The sequence below is a fragment of the Camelus ferus genome, chromosome 16 (assembly GCF_009834535.1).
Source record: "Camelus ferus isolate YT-003-E chromosome 16, BCGSAC_Cfer_1.0, whole genome shotgun sequence".
In the NCBI taxonomy this organism is placed as follows: Eukaryota; Metazoa; Chordata; class Mammalia; order Artiodactyla; family Camelidae; genus Camelus; species Camelus ferus.
The window spans coordinates 30,531,334-30,549,968 of record NC_045711.1 but is presented as its reverse complement, the minus strand read 5'-3'; the positions used below and the strand labels follow the sequence as shown (position 1 = coordinate 30,549,968).

Genomic DNA, 18,635 nt, shown 5'->3' with positions numbered 1-18,635 from the left:
ACTTCTTGTATCTCCTCACCACGGCTCAGCCCCCGATGGCTGGGGCCTGCTAGAACCTAGTGGTGCACCTTGTGCTTTTATTGAAATGGCAATTCCGTGGAGTTTTTTGTTTTTTTTTTTAATCATCCTTTGGACCCCCAGCCATCCTGGAACTCCCCCACCCCCCCCGCTGCAAAGAAGCGAACAGTTGTCGGGGGTAGGGGGGAACAGTTAGCAGCGCATTTTCCTCCAGACGCCTCCATTCTGACGTTCGGGTTTTTATGTTAACTTAATCTGTAGTCTGTTTGCCATCGTTACCTGTACTAGACGTCTGTATATATCGTGCGGCAAAGGAGTATTAATCCACTGTCTCGAGTGCTTGACTGAATCAGTACAGTACCTGTACCTGCACGGGGCTCGCTCCGTGTGTCGCCCTATATTGAGGGCTTGAGCTTTCCCTTGTTTTTAGAAAGGGGTTTATGTATAAATATATTTTATGCCTTTTTACTACAAGTCTTGTACTCAGTGACTTTTGCCATGGCATTTTGTTCTACTTATACTGTAAATTATGCATTATAAAGAGTTCATTTAAGGAGAATTACTTGGTACAATAATTATTGTAATTAAGAGATGTAGCCTTTATTAAAATTTTATATTTTTCAAAGTATCGGCCTCGTCTTTGCACCCCCGGGATGGGCAGAGGCACCCCTCTGTGTGTGTGTGAGCATCCTGGCTTGACTCCCCGCCTGGCTTGAGCCTTTTCTGCTTGACTTCGAACTGTCCTGACCCAACCTGGGCCTGAGCTGGCATTTCGAAAAATGACTTCTTCAAACATGCCTATCTGCTGACTGGCCGCCGTTTGCTTGTCGTGGAGCAGGTGTCGACGGCCTTTTCCCTGATCTCCCCCTCTCCCGCCTGTATTCAGCCTCGTCCTATCCTCCCAGGCAGATGGCTACAGTCTGGCCAGGTAGGTACAGGTGAGAAGGGGCTTGGATGGGGTCCTCCCAGGAGTCCTTGGCGTTTCAATATGTGTCTCAATAGGAGGTGGGAAAACCTCTGAAAATGGTGTGCGGGTCTAGAGTGTTCAATGTCCAGTGTTCGCTGGGCTGTGTGGCCTTGGACGTTGGCGGGCACTGAACAAACACATCTCCCCTCCCTGAGTGCGGGGCTATATTTCAGGTGCGGGAGAGCAAGTCCATTTAAAGGAGCCCTACAATGAACCCCTTTTTAGAAATAAAGGGTCTGTGATGGCATTTGGACTTGGCCTCATGCGGTGGGGTCTGCGGCAGACCTGGCTGGCTTTCTGTGCCTGCTGTGAACCGGTGTGGGGCTGACGAGATGGGGGAAGGCCGGGCTCCCGGCCGCGTGGGGCTGGGGGCGGGCGGCTGGCGTGAACTTCGCAGCCCCAGCGTGGCTGTGTGCTGGGGCAGCTGCTGGGGGAGTGGGTGAGAGGACCAGGGAGTCTGGGCTGCAGGTTTCCATGACCGTGGGCCTCTGGATACAGGTTGCTGCACCCCTCCTCTCCTGGCTGGAACGGGGGCTCTCTGCAGGGGTCCCCCGAACCCACTCCCAGAAGTGTAAGTTTCTTTCTAAACCAGAAGGATGAAGATATTGAAGCTGTTGCACGAGGTGGTGACGGGGGGTTATGGCTTTCCATCTTCGGGCCTTTTGATTCATCCCATGAGAATAATGAGGTCTCGCACAGGTTTGGGGTTCAGGCAAACCTGGACCCAAGTCTCGGCACCACTGGCTTCTGGGGGACCTTAGGCAGCTTCCAAGCGGCATCTGTGAGCAAGAAACCAGACGCGGTGACCGATCACTCGTGTTTGGACCTCTTCAAAAGGGATCTGTTTCTGCTTCTCATTTTAACAACTGGTGATCTTCACCTGGCAGGGGTGGGCTTCTGGGATTAGGAACCCTTCACGTTGTTTGTAAAATCACCTGTGCCTTCCTTGACAAGAGGATCTATGGTTTTATTAGAATGTTCAAAAGAAAAAGTTAGAACCCCTGGCATCCTTCCTCCAGCCCCTTGGGTCTCACCTGGGAGCCCAGGTGGCACGGCCGCCCACCCCATACCTCCCCCGCTGATGCTCTTGTGCTCTGGGATCTTCCTTTCCTAAATCCTGGCTTCAGATCTGATTCACCTACGGGGGCTTCATTTCCTAGGCGCTTCCGAATGCTCTGGCCTTGTTTCTCCGATTAACTGTTCCCCAGTTCATCAGAGGCAGGCCCACTTTGGGCTGTATCACACTGGGGGGTCGTGGTCTCCTCATCCACTAAGTGGGGACAGTAAATGTGCTGGTGAAGGGAGGGACGTGTCCTGGGACCTCCCCCCGGGCCCCTGGAGCACTCACAGCTGCATCCTCACTACCTGCATTATTAGCAGCTCCTCGTGGGGAAATTCCACCCTTCCCCCTCTTCCTGCTGCAGCATCTGGATTCCGGCACCCTGCTCCTCATGCCCTGGCAGCGAAGCTGGAAGTGGGGGGCCATGTGCTGACAGGCTGCTTGCTTGGGAAACGGAAACTTTTCAGCTGGAGCCTCGCTTTGTCCCCAGCTCATCTTTAAATTTTTCTTTATTAAGTCTGACCTTACACAGTACTTGGAAATCCTGTGTGGACCCTCACCTAGCAGGGCCGTTCATGCAGAGATGTGGGTCTTTTGGAAAAAGAATCTTGTTTTATTCTCCCCACAACCCCAGGGTATGTTAGGACCACAGTCATGCTGTCAAAAGGAAGGAAATTGGAAATTACCCCCAAGAAAATAGTCCAGTCTATTTGAATAACTAGATAAGATCAGCTTTTGTTTATTTTGCTGTTGTTGGTTTTGTGTTTTTTTGGGGGGGGGAAATGTTCCTCTTTTTTTACCTTTAGTAAATAATTTGGTTGAACAGAAACTCCCCAAATTACATAGAAGCTTTAGAAGAGTGGTTTACATCTTCCTTAGCAATTATTATCTCACTTTATCAACAGGATTTTCTAAAAATCTGAGACTGAGCCTCCGCTGTGTTCTGTGACATGTCTCAGTAAGTGGGCAGTAGTGATTTAGTTTAACACACACGCCAGCACAAAACAAAACAAACAAACAATGCATTTTGGTAAATGTTGCTTGGAGTAGTCAGCCTGATTTGTAGAGTCTTTGGTTCCAAACAGGTAGAATTTGCACAGAACTTTAGGGCTGGCCACTTAGGAGGGTGTGTGTGTATGTGCGTGTGTGTGCGTGTGCGTGTGCGTGTGTGTGTGTGTGTGTGTGTGTGTGTGTCAGGGGTGGGGAGGACACAGAAAGAACAACTATCCCCTGAACAGAGCCTCCTTCACCTCGTCCAATGCCCAGTTCTGAAAACATAAACCCCCTGTGCTCCATCCACACTGACTTTTATTTCCCCTAAAGGGGCTCAGATGCTCAGGGCCTTTGCATATGCTGTTCCCTCTGCTGGGCACCACCCCCTATGCCACCCACCGCACCAAGTGCTTCCTGAGGTTGACTCCTTTTCAGCCCTCAGGTCTTGACTTAAATGTCAGAGGTCTTTCCCGACCATCAGATCCGCATATATCATCACCTGATCCTGTTCATCATAAAATATCATTTATTCTTTCACCGCACATTCTTAGAATCATGCAATAATTGTTTAATTGCTTACTTATTCATCCATGAGGCAGGAATTAATGTTTTTATTACTATTATCTGTGTAACATCCAGCATAATGCTTGGCACCTAATAGGTCCTCAATATTTGAGGACTCAAAGGAAAAAGAAAATAAATTTCTTTTCTTAATGGAGATACTGGGGATCAAACCCAGGACCTCATGCCTGCTAAGCATGTGCTCTACCATTGATCTTTACACACCCGCCTAAAAATTATATAGTAGTGCCACCTAAAATCCACATAACCACTATTAACACTTTGCAGTATCCTTCCAGATTAAAATACACACACACACTCACACGCATATGCATAGGACCATATAGTATATACAATTTTGTGATCTGTATTCTTCAGTCAACAGCATGTCTTTGGCATGTGTCCATATCAATAAATATTTTTCCATATTTTTCTATAACATGACATAAAGGTATGGCTGAACTATAATTTATTTAACTGATCACTTATGGTTAGACATTTATCTAGCTTCCAAATGCTGCAATTATAAGCCACAGAGTAATGACGTTTTCATAGTCGATTGGTAGAGCTAAATGGTCTTCAGTATTAGGATGAAGGTTTTTCATGAAGAATTGCTGGGTCAAAAGTCCTTTTTAAAGGCTTTGGCCCCATCCTGCCAGACTGTCCGAGGCGGCAGCTTCCTTGTCTGTGAGTCCCCAGCACCTTACAAATCTCAAGCCAGGTTTGTGCCTTCAATTTCCATCTCAAGCCTGGATAGTCAAGGCTCTCCTTAATCAGAAATGAGCCTGTCTTTCTGCTGTTACTACCACTTACCAGCTAGGGAGCCTTGAGCAACGAACTTCCTCTTCTTGGGTTGGCCTTTTTGGACAATGAGGCGAGTCACCAGCATCCTTCAGAGCACTGGTGGAAGATGCTGAGGTGTGCACAGTTCTCAGAAGGGAGTCTGGCCTGTGATGAGGGTACATGTCGGTTGCTATTACCTCCCGCTACCTGGTCCTCATGCCTGACTCCACGCAGCCCTCCTTCCTTTCTTCCTCTCACCTGTGCTGTGCTGTGCAAGCCCCTCCCCCTCCTTGCTCCTCCCCTCCCCTTCCCCAGCCTTCTCAGCCTGTGCTCACCTCTGCCATTTTTTCCTTTTTTCCTCCCCCAAGTTGCAAGCCACTTGGAGAGCAAGGATCTTGACCTACAAGAGCTTTACAGATAGGAGGTCACCCTGAGTGAGAAAGAAAGTGCCGGGCAAACGTCATCCAGACATCACGTGACCACACCACCCTCCTGAACCCCACATCTCACTTCGTTCTGTTTGCCCAAACTCGACTTTGGCCCAAATCACGTCACCGGGAGCCCCTGTTGCTGAGCTTTTCATAGTGTTTGCGTCAGACACGGCCCAGGGAGAGGATCAGAGGATGACCTGACGGTCTTGGGTCAGCTGAGGGCTGGCTTTCTCTCCTACCCTCTCCTAGGGATTTTAACAAGAGGAAACTGGAAATCAGCCCCGTACGGTGTTGCGGTTAGGGTTGCCAGATTTAGCAACTGAAAATACAGGATGCCCAGTTAGATTTAAATTTCAGATAAACAATGAATCACTTTTTAAGAATAAATCTCACGTAACAGTTGTGATATACTAAAGACATATCTGTTATCTGAAGTTCCGAGCTAAGTGGGCATCCGGCCTTGACCTAGCAACTCTTCCTGGGGTGGATGGGGTGACTTTCCCACTCGACGCACCTCTTGACTGCTAACGGGCTTTCTTGTGCTCCACAGATTGGAAAGCTGAACACTCCATTTTCCAGACTCCCTTGTGTCTGGATGTGAAGTGGTTTATCCCATCTAGCTTCGCTCAGTGGGAGGCAGAAGTGTCTTCCTTCTGGCTCACCTGCTGACTACGAAGTAACAGAGACACGGGGCTTGTTGTGGCCACACGGGTGTCCGTTGTCAGCAACCTGGTTACCCAGGGGCTTGGAGCTGGGAGACACGACCCGACTCTCTTCGGCGGCGCCCAGCCACCAGCTCATGGATGTAGGATACGTGTAGGATGTGTCGGATCGGACCTACAGCAGTGCATCCATAGACATACCCTGGACCAGTGGGCTCTGTGGGGTTTTAGAAGTCAGGACACAGGCTCAACCTAGTCTGTTGTTTTTACACCTTAAATCTCCAAGCATCTCATACCCTGTAGAAGTTTACTGTTGTGTTCAAATGCTATATGGGTTTGGAGCTGCTGTAACAAAGCACCACGAACTGGGAACTTAGAGCAACAGAAATGTACTGTCACACAGTTCTGGAGGCTGGAAGTCCCACATCAAGGTGTCAGCAGCGCCGGGTTCCCCTTGTAACCTGTGAAGCCTTCATTGCCTCCTCCAGCTTCCTGTGGCCCCAGACGCTCCTGGGCTTGTGGCTGCGTGACTCCAGTGTTCACGCGGTGTTCTCCCTGAGTCTTCTCATGTCTGTGGCTGTGCCCAGATTTCTCCTTTTTATAAGTCATGTGGAATCAGAGCCCACCTTCATCGCCTCGCCTTAGCTTGATTCCATCTGCAAAGATGCTCTTTCCAAATAAGGTCATGTTCTGTGGTCCCAGGGGTTAGGACGCCACTGTAACTTTTTGGGAGGGACACACTTCAACCCATAACAAATGCGTAGTCTCTGACGGTTAAAACTCTCACACCTACCATTTCATCTGTCCTAGCAGAAAAACAAACAAACAACCCACAGATCTTTCCAAGAGTAAAACTTGAGCCATCGTCTTAAGGAGAAACTTCTTCTGACCACATACAAGACCTTCATGCTCCCGCTGCCCGCCTGGTACCTCACTGACTACATCCTGCCTGCCTGCCTGCCTCCGCAGACTCCAGCGGGCTAAGCTTTTCTGAAATACGTTCAATGCCGACTGCTACACCCACCTCTGGTTTTCATTCCCACTCAGCCTGGGTCAAACTGGGGAATCCAGGCTGCCTAAGTCTTTGCTCATCTGAAGATGTAACCAGGATCTGAGCCTTTTCCCTCTGTGCTTGTGGAAGGTAAGACAGGATAGAAAGTGGGGGATGCAACCATCACTCCAAAAAAAAAAAAAAGATCTTGGCTACCAGGATATAAAACCCCGACATAGGTCATTGGGAAAAATTATGGAATTTCTGTCTCCAAAGATTTCCAGGTTGAGAATATTGAAGTCCACACACCTCTTCTGGCCCAGAGGCTGCATCCTGGGCTAGATGACCTGTCCAAATCTCTTCCTCTCTGAGATTCTGAGTTTGGCACAGGCCTGGGTCAGTCTACCGTATTTTCCCAAGGGAAGGGACCAGCTACCTGGTTGCTGGGGACAGTAAAGAGGGAGGAGGGTAGGTTTTAGAGGAAGGTTTCTGTCCTGGCAGGGACCTGCACTGGTAAAGTGAGCCTCAGCTCCCACCCCCAACCAGGCAGTGGGCGCTTGGGTGTCTGTTTCCACAAGGGTGAAGTCTTTCGTGATAACCAATTGTGTAAATGGTTTGTGAATCTTGTCAAGCACTTGGCAGGCTGAAGACAGCGAGAAGCAATTAGTCTTCTGATCAACATGGTTTGTCAACATAAAAGGTTTGGGTTGAAGCGCCTCCAGATGACACCCACCGCTTGGCAGGCCTTAGATGGCCACCGGCCCTTGTTGTTCATTCATCCTGCCCGAAGCAGCCCAGGGGGTGAGAGGAGGGGGCAGGGCGCGGGCTGGGGGAGGGGCGCAGCTGCGGTCCATCTGAGCCCCCTTCCCCTGGCAGGCAGCAACCCTGCGCCATGGGAACCTGGGCTTCTGCTTCCAGACTCAGCCTCCTCCTGGAGAAGCAGAGACCCCTCCCAACCTCGCTTTAAGGGGGCACGGCTGCTTGGGCCACCTGCGTCCCAGTCACCCAGAGGCCAATTATCCAGACAGAGGGATAGCCAGGTCCCCAGGGTAAGGGACAGAGAGATGGTGAGAAAACAAATTAAATGGAAGAGTGGATTGTGATAGTAAACGTCTGGCTCACAGGACATTTGACGTGAGTTGCTTAGAGATTTTCCCCTTAATATGTATTTTTTTGCGGACCACAGAAATAGAGTCATGGTAGAAAAATTGGAAAAGACATAGAAGGACAAAAAAGACCCCTCAAATTCATCCATAATCCCACTACCCAGAGATACCAATTGATAATATTTGGGTGTATTTTCTTCCAAAGGATGGCATACTCTCTTGCTCAGTAAACTTTTTGAGCATCTCACGATTTTTTTAGGAGAAATCCCGACATGTGTGAAGACTTTTATTGTTCCAAGTTGCCTGTGTGCGGCCATTTCTGCAGACCGCCCTGGTCACTGTGCTGACCTGCCTCGACTTCACCACCTGTACCTTCTTTTCCAACAAGACGCAGAGCACACAGCCTCTCCGACTTGGAGGCAGGAGGCAGAGACCCCAGACTCCCCCGGGAATTGTAGAACCCTCTTCCGGACTGGGATGGGATGGCTTGGAGCTTCCCGCCTGCCTCGCCTTAGCCCTTACCTGCTGGGCGGTGCTGCTTCTGGTCACACCTGCTTGATCCGTCTGCTGCTGGCCGGGCTCCGTCACTCCGCGTCTGCCACTTGGTACACCTGACGGGGTCTTGTTTCTGACCCTGGTTGATTTCCACCCTTTTGTCCCCAACACTCATTGTCTTCCAAGCCACCTCCTTCTGAGAATCTCCATAAATGATACCAGTGAGGTTTCTTCTTGCAGTGGTCCCCACTGCAGCTGGCTTGTATTTGTCTCCTGATAACAGCACCTTGGTTTTCCTTTGGGGAATATCCCTCAGCTACCAAAATGGCACGTGATCTGGCCAGTTGTATATTCCATCTCTTTGGCTATCACGATTGGTTCAGGGATGGACGTGTGACTTCAGTTGGTCCCGTGAGATTCAGCCATGGGACTTGGGTCAGGAATTCAGAGAACGAGGTGTTCTTCTTATATTGGGGCTTCTAAAATGGTAGGACAAAGTCCCACAGCTTCTGGGATTTCCCACAATGTGGAGAGGGCCCACCTGGGGTTGGAACCAAGGAAGAAGAATTCAGAGCCAGAAGAGGAAGGGGTGAGAGGCAGAGAGAAAGACTGACCAACTTCTATGCCATCACTTGGATCCTTAATTCAAACTGCTCAAACATGTGGCCTTGTGAGCCACTACATCCTGTCATCTCTCTTTTTTTCCCCATATGTCAATTTGACTTGGGTTTTTTTTTTTTTTGAGGGGAGGAAGGCAATTAGGTTTATTTTTTTCTCCATTCATTCATTCATTTATTATTATTTTTTCTAATGGAGCTGCTGAGGATCGAACCCAGGACCACGGGCATGCGAAGCACGCGCTCCACCACCGAGCTATCCCCTCCCCCTGACTTGGGTTTTGTTATACTCAATCCAAAGAATTCTGACTAATAATGCAACTCCTGTCCCAGGAGTGGGTGGTTAGGTTCTCAAGACCAGGAACATACAACACATGGGGAGAGAGAGGCTTGAAAGGGGAAACTGGCCACTTTAAGAAACAGGATGGAGTAATGAAGAGACACCTCAACTTCAAGTTATAGGGGATGCCATGTTTAGATGCTTACAACCAACGACTTAGGTACATAATGGCCTTTTAAAAAAAGTGACTCCTGGGACCTGAGCCCGTCTGGCTCTTCCCTGCAGAACAGCCTCCTCGCCAGCATCAGCAACACCTCCTGAGAACTACCATGTGCCAGTGCTGGGGGTGGAGGTGGGGACACGGACGATGAAGACGTGGTCCCTGCCCTAGAGGACCCCCCACTTCTGGCATTTTATAATTCAGTGTCAGAAGTTGCCTGAGTAATGCTTGTCTGGCGACCCAAAGGAGGGCACCTCGGCTTGACCTCCCCAGAGGGAGGTCACTTCCAGGCCACGTGGTGTAGGGTCCTAGGAATTGATCAGGAGAAACCTAGGAGAGGGAACAGCTTTGGGCAAGGCCAGCGGGTGGGAAAGAAGAGGAGCTGGTGGTGAAGGGTGCCTTGGGGTCTTCCAGGTTGGGTCTCTACCCCAAATGAAGGTGGGTGTCGATTGTTCTGGGAGAAGCTAACCCTGGTGGGGGGCCTGGAAGACGGATGACGGAGAGGCAGCAGCTTCCTTCAGCGCATCCTGCCCCGCTTCCCCTCTCCCCTCTCCCTTCTCTCCTCCCTTTTCCCCTTTCCATCTTCCCTTGCCTCTTTCTCACCCCCACGTTTCCCCTTTTCTCTCCCCATCCCCTCCACCCTCTCCCCCTCCTCTTTCTCTCTCCCTCTCCCAGTCAAATTAGGGGCGTAATCACACGGAGTTTGGGGCGAGCCCTGGTCCCTGCCCTCCAGCACCTACAATCTCTCACGGGCTAATTTTGGCCAATAGATGCCCCTCCCACAACTCCGGCCATCCCCCACCCCTGAAAGGGACCCTCATGGCAGGGATACCCTCTCCCCAACCCTGGAAGGGCGGTCCTGAGCCAGGAGAGCCTGGGGCCCAGGGAAGCTGCCGGCGCAGAAGGGAAGTGAGAACCAAGCCGACTGCTTGTTATTATTTTTCTCCCCTGGGGGCCGCGAGCAAAGACTTCTGGGCTCCGAGTCTTTATAGATCCTCACTCCCTTGGCAACCCGGCACTCCTGTCCAACCTGGAGTGTTTAATTACCAAGGAAAAGAATGATTTTTTTTTTTTTGCCCTGAGAATCCATTTAATTATTTGATTGCACAGTAACCAAAGAGTGTGAGAGGCCTGTAGCCAGAAGGGACTTCAAAGCAATACCTTGATGTTGCTGAGTGGGGCATTAATGGGTTCTGAAGGCAGGCGATTGCTAAAGAGAAGGAAAGTATTCAAAGCGCCCCGTGATCCTGCCAGCAATCTCGAAAAATGCATAAACACTGGAATGCTCACTGGAGAGGGAAGGCGAGTTCAAAGGGACTGGGAGAGTTTTCATGTAAAGTTTAGAGTTTAAGGCGTGACTGTTGGCTACGGAGCCTCAGCGTTTGAACTCTTGTTTATTAAAAACAGTTTCCCAGCCATTCAGCGGGTTCCCAAAGACAACAGAGAAATGCAGACTTTTTTTGGTGTGGAAGATTTAAAGGCTTCATTGATTTCTACCTAGGGTCTTCCCCCTCTCTCCACTGACCTCCCCCCAACTCTTTTGTGCTTGCTTTTTTTTTCTTTCTTTCTTTGTTTCTTTCCTTTTCTTTAAATCCCACTATCAGAGGGAGATGGCAGCAGGGAGAAGGGGTGGTCTCCTCCCCCAGTTTTACCCAGGAGAGCAGGTTGCCCTGCCCCTTGTTCCGCTGGGAGGATGGGGACTGAGCTGATGACTCCCCAACGCCCCACCCCAGCTCCCACGGGAGCCCTAGGAGCCAGGGTCCTTTCTTCACGGGTGAGGGGTGGGGGTGGCCTAGACTCTCAGCTCTGGCCCCTGTGGCCCAGCAGGGTTGCTGACCTTAGGGGTCTCCACCTCCCTCCATCTGTCCTTGTGTCCCAGCTTGATGGAGGGGAGGTGTCGCCAGCATCTGTCCTCAGAAGGGGCTCAGGGAAGGTCTTCAGCTTTCCAGTTCTGATCTCCAAGCCCAGGGACATGGGCCAGTACCTTGTCCTGACCCCACACTGTTCCTTGATGAGGAAAAAATAGACATCACAACTTAAAGATAATTTAAATAAGTTCCAAGAGGGCCCTCAAGCCTCAGGACTCTGGCTCCCTGCTCCAACGCCTCCGTTTTGCTGATATTGACCCATCTGGACTTGGAATCCCATCTGATTGGTCTCATTCATTGTTTCCCAGTGCCTGGAGGGAATGAACTTTGCTTCATGGGCCAGGCTGGTACCCAGAAAGCTAGAGACAGCTCAGGGCAGAGCCACAGCTTCCCAGACCCTCTGCTCTCTGGGAAATGGTCCCCTCCTCCCGCTCGGCCTCGCCCGCAGGGAGTGTGTCATGGTGCAGGATGTTTCAGCTCTGCCTGAGGCTCACCTTGGGGCCCCTCGAGCAATCCTGTCTTTTCCAGCTGATTGCAGGAGCGTGAACCATCCAAAGGCACATGGAACAGAGGCTGTGGCCAGACTCTCCCCAAATTAGGGCTTCTCTGCCCTTCCTTTGAGGACATGGCCAACATCTCACACAGCTATATTCTGCCATCCAGCTTTATTCCAGTACAAAGAACAGGTTTTCTTAAACAAACAAACAAACAAACAAACAAACAAAAAAGCGATGTTTTGTGTAACCAGAAGCCCCTATGCTACCAATTACAATTATCCTTTAAATCACGGTATGGAATGTTATCCAGGCTCTCCCCACTCTCAGTCCCACCCCCTCCTCTGTCTTACAGGAAAATGGATCTTCAGGGCAGTTGCAACTGTCTTTATGACATAAGAGGAAAGATCATAATTTCCAAACCACAACGGCCATGTTCACACCCACGAGTGTTCTCCTTTCGGTATGAATTTCACTTCTCTCTGAGTCAGAGGCAGTGCTGTGCTGGCAAACACTGATCCACCACCACTCCGGGGAATAAGCCATGATTCGTGGCATTTGCCAGTTTCCGTGGTGGAAAGGACCCCACCACGGTCAGTTTCAAACCGGAACCTGAGGTCAGCTCTCACAGGCCAGTATGAGCTGGCGCCAGGACGCCACGGCAAAGGGCGCCGGCGTGACAGATTCGGAGATGCTCACGGGCGAAGCTGCCTTGTCTTCAGCATGCCTCCTTCCCAAAAGCCTGTGCCCCAGCTAAAAGGTCAAAGAGTCTTTTGGTTTTATTAAAACATCTGTGGATGTAGAGATAAAAGCATAAAGAATGTGGGGCTGGGACAAAGGCTATTAACACAATGTTTCTGATGTCAGGCACCGTACGAACGGCATGTGTGCAAGTGGATGTGTGTATGGGTCCATCGACATGCCGACGTGTGTGTGTAATAATAGAACGTGATAATACTATCAGTTGACCAGAGGACTTCTTTGTTCTTGCTGCACTCCTGGTTGCGCCCTTCTTGAATTCTAATTAGAAAACTTAGATTCAATTTTGTAGGATGGGAGGCGCTTTCCAACTGCTACATCTCAGGTCCCATCCAGTAAAGAGAATATCTTCAGTCCTGAGAGATTTGCTCAGGGTGATTTACCACTAGAACCATGCACTTTTAGTTACCTAATGGCTGAGAAAAAGTATTTCAAGGTAGCATTGAGTCATTTTTTTTAATCAATTTTATTGAAGTATAATTTGCATAAAATAAAACACTTCTTTTTGCTACAATCAAGATATAAAACATTTTCTTCACTCTTGTCCTCCTTTGAGGACGACCCTCACTTTCCCACCGCCCCTAGCCAACAGCAATCACCAATCTACCTTCTGCCGTGATAGGTTCGTTTAGTCTGGGTTTCTCAACCTTGGCACTTTGGGCATTTTGGGTCAGGTAATTCTTTGCCTGGGGGCTGAACTGTGCATTTTAAGAGGTTGAGCAGAGCCCCTAGTCTCTGTTCACTAGGTGCCAGTAGCATATACCAGCTTGTGACAAACCAAAAATGTTTCCAGATATTTCCAAATGTCCCTGGGGGCAGAGCAAAATCATCCACAGTTGAGAAGTCCAGAATTTCAGAAAAATGAATCACACGGTATGTACCCTTTGTGTCTGCTTGATTTGTGCAGGATGGTTTTGGAGATTTACCCCTGTTGTGCGTCTAGCCTGTTCCTTTTGACTGCTGAGTATTAATCCACTCTTTGGATGAACCATAACTTGTTTATCCATTCACCTGCTGATGGACATTTGAGCTGTTTTCACTGTGGGGACCTTATGAATAAGTCTCCTTTGAATATCCATTTCTACGTTGTGTGAAGGTAAATTTTCCCTTAAGCAAGGAGTGAAATCATTGGGTTGTATGTAAGTATGTTTTTAACCACAGAGGAAACTGCTAAACTGTTTTCAAAAGCGGTCTGGTCATCTGGTCATTTTATTTTATTTTATCTATTTTTATTTTATTTATTTATTTTTTTATTGAGTTATAGTCATTTTACAATGTTGTGTGTGGGTTTTTTTTTTTTTTTTTTTGGTCATTTTATATTTCCACTAAGAATGCATGAAAATGGGTGAGAGTTTTCTGGTTGCTTCACACCCTCTCTTCCATTTGGAACGATCAATCTTTTTAATTCTACGTCTCCCAGTGCCTGTGTAGTGTATCCCACTGCATTTCTCTGACAACGAATGGTGTTAATCACCTTTTTGTGTGTTTATTGGTTACTAATATAGCTTCTTTGGGGAAATACCTGATCATATCTTTTACCTATTTTTAAAATTAGGTTGTTTTCTTATTATTGAGTTATCAGAGTCCTTTGTATATTTTGATTACAAATCCTTTGTCAGATGTTTGTATTCAGATGTTTTCTACCAGTTGGTGGCTTTCTTTTTCAGTTCTTCAATGGTGTCTTTGACGAGTAGATATTTTTAATTTTGACGAAGTCACATCTATCCATTTTTTTTTTGATGGTGCATTTTGTGCTTTTCCTAAAAATATCTTTGCCTATGCCAATGTCAAAAAGATTTTTTCCTCCAAAATTTATGATGGTTTATAGTTTTTACAAAGTTTAGCTCTGTGGTTGATTTTGGGTTAATTTCTGTCGATAGTGTAAATTTAGATTTAAGATTCATTTTTTTTCTCATATAGATATCCAGCTGTTCCAAAGCTATCTTTTTCTTGCTGAGTTTTTCCAACATGCTCACTTAAAATCAATAGACCACAGATATGTTGGTCTATTTTTGGGCTCTACTCTGTTCCATTGATAACTCTGTCTTTCTTTAATATCAATACCACACTGTCTTGATTACTGTAGCTTTATAATGTCAGCTTGTCAATTTCTACTCCCAAAACTCTGAGATTTTGATTGGTACTGAGTTGAATCCATAGATCAGTTTGGGTAAAATGAATATTTTGACAAGACTGAGTCTTGCAACCCATCTCTATAATGTTTTGTTGTTTTCAGTGGACATATTTTTGTTAAATTTACTTCTAAGTATTTCATGTTTTTTTAACGCTATTACAAATGGCATTTAAAAATATTGTTTTCAAATTGTTCTTTGATCATGTATAGATATAGAACTGATTTTTTATTTCGACCTCATATCATGTGCCCTTGCGGAATTCACTTAGTTCTATTAGCTTTTTAGAAATAGTTTCCTAAAGATTTTCTAGGTTCACAATCATTTTAGGCAGTGACGAGGATGTGCTGCAAAATGTGAAATAAAGGTTATGAGATCAAATATCCTTGCTCCTTTCCAACCTTTAGTGGAAAATTTCAGTCCCTCAGTATTAAGTTTGATGCTGGTGGTAGGTTTGTGGTAGATAGTCTATCTCAGATTGAAGATGGTCCCTTCTCTTCCCATTTCCTCTGAATTTTTATCATGAATGTAAGTTTTACTTTGTCAAATAGTTTTTCTACATCTATCAATTTGACCATATGATTTCCCCCTTTGTTGTGTTAATATGACAATTTACATTAGTTGGTTTTTAAAATGTTAAATCATCCTAGTAGAAGCCCGCTCAGTCGTGATGTACTATCTATTTCAATTATTGCTGAATGTGAATTGCTAATATTTTGTTAAGTAATTTTACATCCACATCCATCAGAAATACTGGTCTATGGTTTTCATTCTTTGTAATGCCTTTGGTTTTGCTATCAGGCAATGGTTAGCCTTACAGAATGAGTTGAGCAATGGTAACATCTCCTCTATTTCCTGAAATAATTCATGAAAGACAGACATACATCTTTTTTTTTCTTTTCTTTTTTTTAATGTTTGATTGAATTGACCAGTGCACCCATGTGGCCTGGAGTTTTCTTCGGGGGAAAATTTTAAATTACAAATTGAATATCTTTAATAGACTAGAGCTGTTTCTGATTTCCTATTTTTTCTTGGGTCAGTATTGGTAATCTTTGTTCTTCAAATAATTTGTTCATTTTATCTAAAGTGTTTAATTTAGGAAATTGATATTTCCTTACTCTCTTTTCATTCTCTATAGGATTCGTCATGATGTCCGTCTTTCGTGTTCCTGATAATGGTAATCTGTGTGTTCTCTTTTCTTCCCCCTTGATTAGTCTAGCAAGAGGTTTACAATTTCATTGATATTTTCTAAGAATTTGCTTTTTACTTCATTAAGCTTTTCTATTGTAGATCTATTTTCTATTTCTTTGATTTCTGCCCCAATTTTCACTATGTCTTTTCTTCTGCTTCATTTGCTCTTTTTTTTTTTTTTACCAGTTTCTTAAGCTAGAAGCTTAAACAGTTGATTTTCAGATCTTCCTTCTTTTCAATTATAATCATTTAAAGCTACCATTTGCATTTAAGCATTGCCTTAAGTGCACCCTCCAAATCTTGATATGCTGGGTTTTCTTTTTCAGTCCAAAATATTTTCTAATTTCTTTTAAAGAAATTAAGAAGTCTTAATTGACTTTTTTTTTTTTTTTGATTCATGTGCTATTTAGAGGTATGCTGTTTAATTTCCCAGTATTTCAGGATTTTCCAGAGACTTTTCTCTTTTTTTTTCATTCAGTTCTGTTGTTGTCAGCAAATACAACCTATGTTTCCAATCCTTTTACATGTATGTATTGATTGCCGTCTTAATGGTATAACAAATGGTCTGTCTTGATAAATGCTCCACGTGTATTTGAAAATAATGTGTATGCTGAATAAGGTGTTTTATTAACGTCAGTGAGATCAATTTGGTTCACAGTGTTGTTCAAGTCTTCTATTGCTTCACTGATTTTCTGTCTATTTGCTGGATCAATTCTGAGAAAAGAGGTTTAAAAATCTCTAGGTATAATTATGGCTACCTTTTATTTCTCCTTTAGTCCTGCCAGTTTCAGTGTTACTCATATTGAAGCTCTGTTTTAGGAGCATACACGTTTTGATTCTATGTCTTCTTGATAAATTGACTCTTAAATCATTAAGAACTGTTCTTCTTTATCCTTGATAATATTCCTTGTTCTCAAGTTTATTTTGTCTGATACTAATATAGCCAACTTTCTTATGCATGTTGTATCTTTTCCCATCCTTTTACCTTTAACCTATCTGTGTCTTTATACTTAAAGTGTGCTTCTGTTTTTTTTTTTTTTAACTGAAGTATAGTCAGTTTACAATGTTGTGTTAATTTCTGGTGTACTACAGTGTTTCTTATACACTTTACAAATAGTTGGGTCTTTTTTTTTTAATCCATTTTGGTGATAACCTCTGCCTTTTAATTGGAGTGTTCGGAGCATTTATGTCTCATGTAATTATCAACATGATTGGGTTTATATCTCTACCACTTTAATGCTGCCAGCACATCAGGACCCGCATCAGGTGGGGTCTGGCATAAAAGCCACCCTGAAGACATGGAGGAACATTTCAGGGAATCCCTTGGGTTTCCTCAGAGCCCCAGGCTCCCCGTCGGTCTCCCTCTCCCCACTTTGTCCTCTGGGGTTTGTGCTTTCCTAACTTTATCTGGTTCCACCCTTCAGTGCCCCAGGCAGGAGGGACCACACTCCTGCAGTCATGCCTCTCCTCTGGGTGGGCCGGAGATCAGCCCTGCCCAGCAGTCTGGGGGGTGACACAGAGTGATAATGAGGGCCAGACAATGCCCTGCTCCTCACCCCACTGTATTGTATTCAAAAGAGAAACATATGAAAGTGCACACTCAACTACAAAGTAAATGTATAGAAGTCAATAATTTCTTTCCCTATTTCAAAGCTTTTGGGAAGCATTTAAAAATTAGCTGTTGGTACCCTGCTTTGTAGGTGGCTGTCTAAGCACATGCTTAAGCTGCCACTGGGAATCCCAACTTGGCTGATGGCACCCATTCAATGCCCCTTTGCTCCTACCCTCCACCACTACCATCATCACTGCAATCAATGTCCTCAGTTGTGGACATGATGGATTTATTTGTCACCTTGCAGTGCCTCCCCTGGGGAATTTCCTTGCCCCACTCCATGTGATTCTGGTAAGCTGTCAATCATAGGGCCCCACCTCCCCTGTCAAAGGAGTGGGTATAGGACAGATGGATCCTCTAGTGATCTGGCCATGTGCTTGGCTTCAGGATAGACATGGCTTCCCCACCTCTCTTAGGTTTGTTTTTTTTTTTAAATCATATTTACCTTTGAAGCTATACAAAGTATATGACATGCTTTTTTTTTTTAACTTAATATTATATTGTAAGCGTATTTGTGTATCCCTAAATAGTCCTTGAAAATATGATTTTTATTGGCAGTATAATATTCTGTCCAATATATTTATGCTAAACTATATTAAACCAATTTCTTATTTTCAGACACTTAGGTTGTTCTTAATTTTAAAGTCATCATGAAGAACTCTGTGATTAATATCTTTATATGCAAATATTTTTTTCTTAATTTATATTCTTTAAAAAAATTTTTTTTTATTTTTTGGGGAGGGAGGTAATTAGGTTTTTATTTATTTATTTATTTTGATGGAGGTACTGGGGATTGAACCCAGGACCTTTTGCATGCTAAGCACGCACTCTCCTGCTGAGCTATACCAACTCCTCTCCCTTAATTTATTTTCTTAAGAGGCATTGCTAAAAGTGAGAGTGGCTAAATAAAGGGATATGAAGAGTTTAATTCATATTAGGAAGCTGGCCCCAGAAATACTGTATCACTTTATATTTTCTGTAGCTTTGAATCAGAGTTCCTGTTTCTCATACCCCTACCAACATTAGGTATTTAAGTTAAAAAAAAATATAATTTCATTGTTATTTTAGTTTGGTTTTTTCGTTAGTTTTTTTTTGGGGGGGGGAGTGGAGAGGTAATTAGGTTTGTTTGTTTTTAGAGGCAGTACTGGGGATTGAACTCAGGACCTTGTTCATGCTAAGCATGCACTATACCACTTGAGCTATACCCCCCAATTTCACTGTTATTTTGTTTTGTATTTATTTTATTACTCAATATGATATACTTTTTACATTTGCATGTCTTCATTTGTAAATTACATATTCATGTTCATGAACTTTTTTTCAAACTGGGATTTTCCTTTTTTTATATTAATTTTTAAGAGCTCTTTATATATTAAAGACATTTACTCTTTTGTA

The 18,635-nt window shown here is 45.3% G+C and overlaps 1 long non-coding RNA gene across 1 annotated transcript; it reads right to left on the bottom strand.

The window, feature by feature from the left end:
- Window positions 1-448: 448 nt before the first annotated feature.
- On the bottom strand, window positions 449-9,490 carry LOC116656754. Its single transcript, XR_004311674.1, has 3 exons — window positions 9,480-9,490; window positions 3,282-3,286; window positions 449-651 (listed from the first exon to the last, which is right to left on the bottom strand). It is a non-coding gene; the product is annotated as an uncharacterized LOC116656754 (long non-coding RNA).
- Between the last annotated feature and the right edge of the window lie 9,145 nt (window positions 9,491-18,635).